Source organism: Hylobates moloch, unplaced genomic scaffold (genome assembly GCF_009828535.3).
Source record: "Hylobates moloch isolate HMO894 unplaced genomic scaffold, HMol_V3 SCAFFOLD_44, whole genome shotgun sequence".
In the NCBI taxonomy this organism is placed as follows: domain Eukaryota; kingdom Metazoa; phylum Chordata; class Mammalia; order Primates; family Hylobatidae; genus Hylobates; species Hylobates moloch.
Window position 1 is genome coordinate 1375110 of NW_026652319.1, and position 9779 is coordinate 1384888.

Here is a 9779-nt window from a genome sequence, read left to right on the forward strand (position 1 = left end):
GCAGTGCTTTTTAGTGCTATATTATGTGTGATTTTAATTTTTCATCTTTACACTTTTCTACATTCCCCATCTGTTCTACAACACAATTATAGTCCCTACATATTCACCACCCTGATATTATTAATATTACCAGTCAGCTGGGACCCACCTCCCCTTCAACAGGAAGGTCATCTCCTTCACCTTATCCCCACTGAAGGATTTCCTATTTGTTGTCTAAGTGTAATCTCCACCTGACCTGGGAAATCCCAAAAAAGAGTCTCCCATTACTACCTATTGGTGAAATCCTAGGCCCATGCCTCCATCTTCCCATAGCCATCTGCCTTCACAAGTGAGCTAGCAGATGACATAGCCCTGGGCCCTGACTGAGTGACATCACAGTCTGTCAAATGTCTCACGAGTCTCAGTTTTCTAAAGTGTGGATGCTCCACAGTTTCCACCCTCAGGCTTTCAAAATGATGCTGACAAGTCTTAAAGGAAAGACTGATTCCCAGGGGAATCTCTTCAGAGTTTGGTTTCATCCAAATAAAAGGACACTCTGGGTGATAGACTACACCTCCCTAAGAGCCTGAGAATCCCTCTCTTGAGCTGTAAGGGTTTAGTCCACAGCTTTTCTCAGACCTATTTGGAACTATTCCTCCCTCATTTGTGATCTCTCTTTCTTACCAGAAGGCAGCTGTTTCTGAGCAATTCTCTCTTGTTGTCAAGGGCTACCCTTGCACAAAGGTATGTTTATCACCAAAGCTGACTTGCCTTAATCTTCTAGTAAAAAAAAAAACTGTGCTCAGCCCTATAAAAAAACCATTAAAATAGATGATTTTGTGTTATATTAATAAGAACAAAAAGCTAGCATTTTTACTGCATTTTACATTTTACAAATTGTTTTCACATACTTTATTATTCCTGTAGGTCAGGAACTAAATTCAGTGTTAATGAGGTTTCTGATTTGGGCAGCAGCATCTGGTGTCCAGTGCTTTTGTAATTCCCAGGATGATAGTATATTTTACCAGGGCCATGGTGATTACATCTTCCAAATGCAGTAGACAAAGCATAGGAAAAATAACATCCATGCTCTTAGGCAGAAGGTCTTTATTACATGCACAGTGATGGATAATTCACACCTCATAACACTCTATGTGGCTGGTTTTGTTTTGTTCACTTTATGAATGAAGAATCATGAGCTCACAGATCCAGCATATGTTAAAGTGCAGACACCAAAGCTCATATCCTTTCAGAGGCCTAGGGTTAGAGAGAAAGGACATGGACCAAGTCCAGGAGCAGGAATTGGAGGTGTAGCTTTTTCACCGTGTGATCCTCTCTCCATCTCTTGGACCTCAGGCCCCTCATCACCAAATAGGGGGCTTCAGGCTAAACAGCTTTCTTTCTTAAGGGTCCTAACAGAGTCAGCAATGTTGTGGTTCTGAGTAAGCCATTCCAAGGCTCAGATTCAATGATAGCTTAACAGTGTGCTGCCAGAGCAAGCAGTAGCAAACTGTTTCATTGACTATCAAGGTGAAACTGTTTTCTCAATAATACTTTGAACCTAATTACCATTGTCACATGACTCTGACTTCAAGGACCTCTGATCAAGGCAAAAAACACCAGATGAATGTTGGTGCAAAAGGCCATGGGTGTTTAATCCCATGTATCCACACCAAGACTCCTAGGCCTGAGACTATGAGCGTATGTTTTTACCTCACTCCCCTAGACATGTTTGATCCTTGTGGTTCTCCAAGGACCCTGGTGAAAGTTAGGCTTCCTTCCAGGAACAATAACACATTCTGTCCAGACTTGTCTTCCCCTTCAAGCAAAACAAAACACCTGAGCTCCTAAAGACTCTGGACCCATGTCATTAACGAAGGCTAAGAATATTTAAAGCCTGTTATACGGTTTCCAGGAAAAGCTCAAACCCCAAATCTACTGCAGATAAACACTACTGAGTGCTTCCGAGAAACTGGGGCATTACAGCCATCCCAGTGCACTTACAGCTGGGTCACAGTCATTTGGTCAGGCACAGTTTGTCAGATGTCATTTGACTTTTATATTTCTCTATGTTACTTGGAATCCTAGGTGATATTCATGCCATACCAGCAGATGAATAAACACACTAGTCTACTTTGTTTTATTTCCTATGCAGAGCTATCCTACCCAGTCAAGAAATGAACATAACACCTAGTTACATATATTTAAATTGCTGTTTTTACTTGGCAAAATCTATATTACAGCTGACCCTTAAACGACATGGGTTTGAACTGCATGGATCCACTTTCATGTGGATTTTCTTCTGCCTCTGTCACCCTCAAGACAGCAAGTCCTCCTCTTCCTCCTCCTCCTCAGCCTACTCAGTGCGACAATGACAACGATGAAGACCTTTATAATGATTCACTTCAACTTAATACATAGTAAATACATTTTCTCTTCCTTATGATTTTCGTAATAACATTTTCTTTTCTCTAGCTTACTTTATTGTAAGAATACACTATCTAATATGTATACTAAATATGTGTTCATTGACTGTTCATGTTATCGGTTAGGTTTCCAATCAACAGTAGGCTATAAGTAGTTAAGTTTTGGGGGAGTCAAAAGTTATACACAAATTTCCAACTGCACAGGGGAGGGGGTCAACACCCCAACCCCCATGTTGTTCAAGAGTCAACTGTGGTTTTTCAGATGTATGTCTCCAACAGTTAAAAAATGTTTACCTATAATATGAATTTTGTGACATTATGACATTATGGCTTGCCTGTATCTTTATTGCAAGAAGAAAAAAAGACTAAAAATAAATCAGCTTTCATAAGTGCGTTGTTATTATGATATTCAAGTTATTAATGAGAGGCCTTGGGGTGTGTAAAAAGTAGGCTTTTGGATTTTTTAACACATCAATACTAATCACTTGTTACAGAACAGCCCCTGTGTGTCTAAACAGAGAAAGCCCTCAATTACAGCAAAGGAGAAAGACACTCAGACACTGCAGGCATAAAAATCTTTAAACAGCTGCCTTGCTGAATTGAGAAAGCCACAGGTTACTACCTCGTCTGCTGCATCTATTTTCAGGAAAACAATTTGACAGCCTGATTAATCTCCTACCTCAATATCAGCTGACTCAAAAACAGCAACTCTTACCATACAGAACCTACAGCATCCTCTTTCTCCTTGGAAGCATCACATGTTTCAGAGCTATAGCATGCTGCGGCTGCAACAAAAATCATGAAGATGGTAGGCAATTGACTAAAGCTGGAAAACTGTTATAATCACAGCCTTGTAGAGAATAAACATCTATTTTTAAAAAAATTTGAAATGAAGAAAACTGACCAGCTGTAATTCTCACTTAAAAAATTAAGTATGCCTGCCTGCCTCCAATCTTCCCTTTTAATCTATTCCAACACTGAAAGAAAGTGATCACATCAATCTCCAGACCACTTTTTACATTTTTTACAGTTTATCGAGATATAATTTACATACCACACACCAGACGCATTTAGGATGTGCAATTCAATATTGTTTTAGTATATTTACAGAGTATGCAATCATTGCTGCAATCTAATTTTAGAACACTTTCATCATCACAAAAAGGAAAATTATGTCCCATTCGTCCCTCACTCCAAGCCTTAGGAAACCACTTACTCTCCTTTCTGTCTTGGTAGTTTTGTCCATTCTGGACATTTTATTTAAATGGAATTACGCAATATACGGGAGTTTTGTGTCTGGTTTATTGATACAGCATGATAGTTTGAAGTTTATTCATGTTGTAGTATATATTAGTACTTCATTTAAAAAAATCTTTATTGAGATATAATTTATACACCATAAAATTTACCCAATTGAAAAGTACAATTTAATGGGTTTTAGTATACTTAAAGAGTTGCAACTATCACCATGGACTAATTTGGGAATATAGAATCATTCCCCTCTCTGTCCGCTACCACCCCCAGCCCTAGATAACCACTAATCTACTTTTATGTTGGTAAAGATTTCCTATTCTGGACATTTATATAAATGGAATTACAAAATATGTGGCCATTATTACTGGCTTATCTCATTTAACATGGCATTTTCAAAGTTTGTTCATGTTTTAGTATGTATCAGTACCTTCTTCCTTTTTATTGATTTCTTTTTATTGCCAAATAGTATTCCATTGTATGGATACACCAGATTTTATTTATCCATTTATCTGTTAATGAAGATTTGGATTGTTTTCACTCTTTGGCTGTTATGAACAATGCTGCTATGAACATTCTTTTTTTTTTTTTTTTTTTTTTTTTGAGACGGAGTCTCGCTCTGTCGCCCAGGCTGGAGTGCAGTGGCGCAATCTCGGCTCACTGCAAGCTCCGCCTCCCGGGTTCACTCCATTCTCCTGCCTCAGCCTCTCTGAGTAGCTGGGACTACAGGCGCCCGCCACCACGCCCGGCTAATTTTTTTTTCTATTTTTAGTAGAGACGGGGTTTCACCGTGGTCTCGATCTCCTGACCTCGTGATCCGCCTGCCTCGGCCTCCCAAAGTGCTGGGATTACAACCGTGAGCCACCTCGCCCGGCCGCTATGAACATTCTTATACAAGTATTTGTGTAAACACATGTTTTCAACATTTTGATTTTCATATAAACATATATTCTCCCACATCCAGGAGTAAAATTGGTAAGTCACATGGTAACTCTATGTTTAACATTTTGAGAAACTGCCAAACTGTTTCCTAAAGTGGCTCCACTATTTTACATTCCCATTAGTAATGTATGAGGGTTCCAACTTCTCTACATCCTTACCACCACTTGTTATTCTCCTGTTTTATTATAGCCCTTCTAGTGCTTATAAAGTGGTATCATTGTGGTCTTGATTGACACCTCCCTTACAGCTAATGACTCAAAGAAAGCTATATGCTTTCCTCTAGATGTTTTCAAATTTTAATTCTCACATCTAGGATTATGATCTATTTTGAGTTAATTTTTGTGTGTGATATTATAAGGTAAAGCCTAAGTTCTTTTTTCCCTTTTTTTCCTTTTCTTATAAATAACCAACTGTCTCTGCACCATTGGTTGGAAAAACTATTCTTTTCAACATTAAATTGAATTATGTGGCATCCCTGACAAAAAATAAATTGACTGCCAATGTAAGGATTTATAATCTCAATTCTATTCCACCAGTCTATACATCTATCCTTTTGCCAGTGTTGTGCTGCCTTCATTACTGTAGTTTTGTTGTGATTTTTGAAATCAGGAAATGTAAGTCCTCCAATTTTATTCTTTTTCAAAAGTGTTTAAACAATTCCAGGTCTTTTCCATTTCCATGTGCATTTCAGGATCAGCTTGTCAATTTCTGGAAATCCTCAGCCAGCTTAGGAGTCTGATAGAGATTCTGTTGAATCTGTAGATTGATTTTGGAAGTGTTGTCATCTTAATACTAAGTTTATGTATCAGAAGACTCAGATCATTTGCAAGGGCTCTTCATCTGCCTCAGATCAAATCCACCCACAACAGGTCTTACAAGGTCCATCTTGGTCCAGCCCCTAGTTAAGTAATCAGTTGCCTCTTTGGCAGCACCCCCTCCCATTGCCACCACAAAATACACTACAAGCCACATAAACCTGCCTTTAGTTCCTTCAATATATGATGCTCTCTTTTATCTCCAGGTCTGTCCTCACTCACATACACTGCACATTCTCTGTGTCAGGGGCTTTCTCCCTTGTGCCCCATCCCTGATTCACTTCTTTTCCTTCATGTCTCAGGTCCCTTTCCACTTTCTCTGACACTCACATCCTGAGATATGCAGCTCCCCACGGTCTACATGACTTGCCTTTCTTTGTTCTTTCATGGTGGACTTTAGTTTATTTGATGGAAAACATTGTTCAAGACTTCAAATTGGTTGAAATGTCTTGAATGAAATGAATATCACTAGTCCCTGTTTTAGGGAGTATTAGAAATTTGGGCAGTTTTACAACTATTCTTGTGTCTTTAAACATTTTTATAACTCTTTACAAAATGTTCAGGATTTGGAGAAAATATTTTTTCTAGTATTTTCCTCCAGTTGGTTGTACCTGTTCATACCTATTGGAACTGTTTATAATGGTTGTTGCAGTTTGAATAATGGCCCCTCAAGGTGTCCATGTCTTCATCTCTGAAACCTGGGAATATGTTATATTCTGTGGCAAAAACAAAATCTACAGACGTAATTAAGTTAAAGACTTTAAAATGAGGAGATTAACCAGGATTATCCAAGTGGGCTCAAAGTTGAAATCACAAGTGTCCTTATAGAAGGGAAACAGAGAGAGATACGACAGAGAAGAGAAGAAAATGTGAGGAAAGCAGAGTCTGGGATGCTGGCAGCCTCTCCAAACTGGAAAAGGCACGTAGTTGGATTCTCCCCTCATAGCCTCCATAGGGAACTAGTTTTACTGACATCTTGACTTTAACCCAATGAAACTGATTTCAGAAACTGATCTCCCGAGCTGTAAAAGAATAAATTTGTGTTGCTTTAAGCCACTAAATTTGTGGTAATCTGTTATAGCAGCTAAAGGTAATACAATAGTAATGGGTTGTAAATAACCTAATATCCAACAAAAGGGGCTAGTTGGAATCAACTTGGATATCCAATAACATGCCAGTAGGAAACAATCTACATGCCCACAGGAAGAAACTGGTTATATAGATTCTGATAAGTTTCAGAAGAATAGGTGTGGTTTGGTTTTCTTCATCACTCAGGCTGGAGTGTAGTGCTGCAACCTAGGCTCACTGCAACCTCCACCTCTCAGGTTCAAGTGATTCTCATGCCTCAGCCTCCTGAGTAGCTGGAATTACAGGCATGTGCCACCACGCCCAGCTAATTTTTGTATTTTTAGTAGGGACAGAGTTTCACCATATTGGCCAGGCTGGTCTCGAACTCCTGACCTCAAGAGATCTGCCCCCCTTGACCTCCCAAAGTGCTGGGATTCCAGGAGTGAGCCACCCATCACACCCAACCTGGTTTTCTTAATGCATTAAAAAAAGATCTGAGAGGCTATAAGTGGATAGGACAATGAGTATTCTTTATGCTATTCTTTTTATTTGTTTATTTCATCTTCAGTGACCCAAAGGCTTCATTGTTTTTGTAATAATAAAGGAGAAAAATCAATAAAAGAAACTTCAGCAATGAAAGGAACAATAAGAAAATACAAGGAAAGGATCTGGAGTTTTTAAGAGCCTGAGTGGATTGTATGATTTCTTAATATCTAATTTATATGCATCCAGCTTCTCCTGTACTATTTGTTCCACAATGTTTTCGAGAACATTGCCATCTTGTAAATTGGTTGAAAATGAGTATTTCTAATCACTGGTTCCCATTTTTATAGCTTTTGTATGTACTATAAATACTATATAATAACCTCTACTACTATATTTATGTGCCATAAGACGGAGTTCTTGTCTAGAAATGATCATTTGGATGGTGAGAATCAGTAAAACTAAGTAAAATAATTGGAAAATGAGGCAATCTGCAATAAAATGTTGAGTTACACATCTTGGATTTTAAGCGAATGATATGTGGTGGTTCATAAAACCATAAACATAGCTTTCCATGTGCTTAGATTATTTATCCACATCAGCATCCCCGACTGTGATTTCAAAATATACCAGTTAACAATAACATTACTAGCAATGATAACAGTACTATTAGAATAAAAGTGTCTTATATTCCACAGTATATGTATCTCATTGTTCAGTAACCCTTACAAAAACCACGTGCAGTAAAAATACTTCACCATTATTTATACTTTACACATGAAGAAGCTGGAGCTCAGAAAAGTTTAGCAATATGATCAAGGTCACAAAGCTCCTTAGTGACTTAGATGATTTTCTATTTAGTGACCTGCCAATGGGAGGTACAGATATCCCAGATCCCCATCTGTCTCTAAGAATCAAAGATAATCACCAGTAGCTCCCCTACTCCATTGGGGATTTCCAATGAAGAGGAAAATGTGGCAAGAAATTTCTGAGTGACACCTACTCAACGCTCAAGGAAATTTCTTGCTGAGTTCATTGCTGTGATGCCTAACACCGGATGGCAGTGTTGCACTGGGCAGAATTTATTAAGTGCCTAAGGGTCACGCAGGTCCGTTTGTTTTTTGTTTTGTTTTGTTTTGTTTTTAATTGTATATATTTAAGGTGCGCAATTTTTTTTTTTATATTAGTCCATTTGTTTTTAGAAGTAGGTTACTGTTGGCTGGGTGCAGTGGCTCATGCCTATAATCCCAGCACTTTGGGAGGCCAAGCCAGGAGGATCGCTTGAGGTCAAGAGTTCAAGACCAGCCTGGCCAACATGGTGAAACCCTGTCTCTAATAAAAATACAAAAATTAGCCGGGCATGGTGGCGCATGCAGGTAATCCCAGCTACTTGGTAGGCTGAGGCACAAGAATCACTTGAACCCAGGAGGCAGAGGTTGCATGAGCTGAGATCGTGCCACTGCACTCCAGCATGGGCGACAGAGCGAAACTCCATCTCAAAAAAAAAAAAAAAAAGGTACGTTACTGCTCAACTTGCCAGAAGTGACTTACTATATTTGTGTTAAACACTATTATGATGTGGCAGAATGAGAATTTGTAATAATTCCAAAGTGCACTAAATGCAACTTTATTTTCTACAATTGTCCCCATCTTGCTCCAGCTGGCTCTGACTATAGTTCTGCTGATGGTCATTAAGGTACAGTTGAAATGGTGTTGGTGAGTGTACTTGTCTGTTTTCACACTGCTATAAAGAAATACCTGAGACTGGGTAATTTATAAAGCAAAGAGGCTTAATTGACTCACAGTTCCACATGGCTGCGGAGGCCTCAGGAAACTTACTAACACAACCCTGGGGGAATGTGAAGGGGAAGCAAGCACCTTCTTCACAAGATGGCAGAAGAGAGAAGAACAGGGGAAACTGCCACTTATAAAACCATCAGATCTTGTGAGAGCTCCTACTCACTATCATGACAACAGCATACGGGAAACTGCCCCCATGATCCAATCACCTACCTCCCTTGACATGTGGGGATTACAGTTGGAGATGAGATTTGAGTGGGGACACAGAGCCAAACCATATCAAGGAGGAACACTTGATTCTGCTAAAGAAGGGTAACAGCATCTCTTTCTAAATACTGTCTTCAGGTAAAGACTCAATATAATTCAGATTTACACTCTTCATAACAGTGGTTTCTCTCCTCTTAAGGAACTTCCCCATCCAATTCTCCCTTCCTCTGAGACCCATGGAAAGCTTATTACAATGTGGGGAAGAGCCTCTGGTCCACGTGCCACATTCTGTGTCCTTGCCAGCCTCAATTCATTTGGTCATTGTCACAGCTACCATGTTGATAGACATCGACAAGATTGTAGATATCTAGACTATACTTTCAGGGATCATTTCTATAGTTTGTTACTAGAGAAGTTTCTCTGAATGTGTAGAGCACCGACGACAAGGATCCCCTCTCTCGCCACTCCTATTCACTCGTAAGTGAGAGTTGAACAATGAGAACACATGGACACGAGGAGGGGAACATCACACACCAGGGCCTGTCAGGGGGTGGGGGGCTGGGGGAGGGATAGCTTTAAGAGAAATACCTAATGTAAATGATGAGTTGATGGTTGCGGCAAACCAACATGACACATGTATACCTATGTAACAAACCACACGTTGTGCACATGTGCCCCAGAACTTACAGTATAATAATAAATTAAAATTAAAATTATAAAACAGTAAAACAACAGAAACACCCTCCCCCCAAAAAAAAAGATTGTAGATCTCTAGTCATGACTTCATGTACAAGGCCCCTTCACTCTG

The 9779-nt window shown here is 39.3% G+C and overlaps 1 pseudogene; it reads left to right on the top strand.

Moving 5' to 3' along the window:
- Positions 1-9339: 9339 nt before the first annotated feature.
- Positions 9340-9463, top strand: LOC116463617 (small nucleolar RNA U3; annotated as a pseudogene).
- The last annotated feature ends 316 nt before the right edge of the window (positions 9464-9779 follow it).